The sequence below is a fragment of the Cyclopterus lumpus genome, chromosome 11 (genome assembly GCF_009769545.1).
Source record: "Cyclopterus lumpus isolate fCycLum1 chromosome 11, fCycLum1.pri, whole genome shotgun sequence".
NCBI classification, from domain to species: domain Eukaryota; kingdom Metazoa; phylum Chordata; class Actinopteri; order Perciformes; family Cyclopteridae; genus Cyclopterus; species Cyclopterus lumpus.
Window position 1 is genome coordinate 22254090 of NC_046976.1, and position 2500 is coordinate 22256589.

A 2500-nucleotide genomic window follows, 5' to 3' on the forward strand; every position below is an offset into this window, starting at 1 on the left:
CTCTTTGTGGTCGTTGTGTGTCTCTTTGTGGTCGTTGTGTGTCTCTTTGTGTGTCTCTTTGTGGTCGTTGTGTGTCTCTTTGTGGTCGTTGTGTGTCTCTTTGTGGTCGTTGTGTGTCTCTTTGTGGTTGTTGTGTGTCTCTTTGTGGTCGTTGTGTGTCTCTTTGTGGTCGTTGTGTGTCTCTTTGTGGTCTTTGTGTGTCTCTTTGTGGTCGTTGTGTGTCTCTTTGTGGTTGTTGTGTGTCTCTTTGTGGTCTTTGTGTGTCTCTTTGTGGTCGTTGTGTGTCTCTTTGTGGTCGTTGTGTGTCTCTTTGTGGTTGTTGTGTGTCTCTTTGTGGTCTTTGTGTGTCTCTTTGTGGTTGTTGTGTGTCTCTTTGTGGTTGTTGTGTGTCTCTTTGTGGTCTTTGTGTGTCTCTTTGTGGTCTTTGTGTGTCTCTTTGTGGTCGTTGTGTGTCTCTTTGTGGTTGTTGTGTGTCTCTTTGTGGTCTTTGTGTGTCTCTTTGTGGTTGTTGTGTGTCTCTTTGTGGTCTTTGTGTGTCTCTTTGTGGTCGTTGTGTGTCTCTTTGTGGTCTTTGTGTGTCTCTTTGTGGTCGTTGTGTGTCTCTTTGTGGTCGTTGTGTGTCTCTTTGTGGTCGTTGTGTGTCTCTTTGTGGTCTTTGTGTGTCCCTTTGTGGTCGTTGTGTGTCTCTTTGTGGTTGTTGTGTGTCTCTTTGTGGTCTTTGTGTGTCTCTTTGTGGTCTTTGTGTGTCTCTTTGTGGTCGTTGTGTGTCTCTTTGTGGTTGTTGTGTGTCTCTTTGTGGTTGTTGTGTGTCTCTTTGTGGTCGTTGTGTGTCTCTTTGTGGTCGTTGTGTGTCTCTTTGTGGTCTTTGTGTGTCCCTTTGTGGTCGTTGTGTGTCTCTTTGTGGTTGTTGTGTGTCTCTTTGTGGTTGTTGTGTGCCTCTTTGTGGTCTTTGTGTGTCTCTTTGTGGTCGTTGTGTGTCTCTTTGTGGTTGTTGTGTGTCTCTTTGTGGTCTTTGTGTGTCTCTTTGTGGTCTTTGTGTGTCTCTTTGTGGTTGTTGTGTGTCTCTTTGTGGTCGTTGTGTGTCTCTTTGTGGTCGTTGTGTGTCTCTTTGTGGTCGTTGTGTGTCTCTTTGTGGTTGTTGTGTGTCTCTTTGTGGTCTTTGTGTGTCTCTTTGTGGTCTTTGTGTGTCTCTTTGTGGTTGTTGTGTGTCTCTTTGTGGTCGTTGTGTGTCTCTTTGTGGTCGTTGTGTGTCTCTTTGTGGTCGTTGTGTGTCTCTTTGTGGTCGTTGTGTGTCTCTTTGTGGTTGTTGTGTGTCTCTTTGTGGTCTTTGTGTGTCTCTTTGTGGTCGTTGTGTGTCTCTTTGTGGTCGTTGTGTGTCTCTTTGTGGTCGTTGTGTGTCTCTTTGTGGTCGTTGTGTGTCTCTTTGTGGTTGTTGTGTGTCTCTTTGTGGTCTTTGTGTGTCTCTTTGTGGTCTTTGTGTGTCTCTTTGTGGTTGTTGTGTGTCTCTTTGTGGTCGTTGTGTGTCTCTTTGTGGTCGTTGTGTGTCTCTTTGTGGTCGTTGTGTGTCTCTTTGTGGTTGTTGTGTGTCTCTTTGTGGTCTTTGTGTGTCTCTTTGTGGTCTTTGTGTGTCTCTTTGTGGTTGTTGTGTGTCTCTTTGTGGTCGTTGTGTGTCTCTTTGTGGTCGTTGTGTGTCTCTTTGTGGTTGTTGTGTGTCTCTTTGTGGTCTTTGTGTGTCTCTTTGTGGTTGTTGTGTGTCTCTTTGTGGTCGTTGTGTGTCTCTTTGTGGTCGTTGTGTGTCTCTTTGTGGTTGTTGTGTGTCTCTTTGTGGTTGTTGTGTGCCCATAGAGAGATATACTGCCATGTATTGATTTCTCTTTTATATTATATATATATAGACACTCCTCATGAGGACTGTAAGGAGTGAACCCCGGCCAGCTGACCTCAGATCAGAACGCTGCTCATAATGACGCAGGAGGAGACTGACTTTGCCCTTTTCCTCGTCTGATTGGCATCGTGAGGCCGACTCGCTCAGACAGAATTCATCTCTCATTAACGGCTAAATGTCAAATACGAGTCTGTGAAGAAGAGAAACCTTCACTGCTTCAGAGGAGAAACAGATGCTGTTTTCCTAATTTCATTTAATCTCATTAGACAAAAACGTTCAGATGGAGAAATGGAGAAAATAAATAGAATTGAACAGAAAATATTTGTATTATCGTTAAAATATACAAATCAGGACATTTAGATCCGAGCTGAGATCTTGAATGTAAAGTAGTTTTATTCTCTGAGATGTCAAAGAGAACCTCGACGGTCGAGGCTGAAGCTGACATCACACAGACGCTGTTTGTTCAGAGGAACCAGAGAAGAAGACAGCGACCTCCAAAAGAAGAAGGATCTGGCCGAATGCCAGCTTTCATTTAATAGTGTCTCTTTGTAGTCGTTTGGTGTCTCTTTGTAGTCGTTTACTGTGTTTACAGTACACCTGTGCATCACAGCAGTT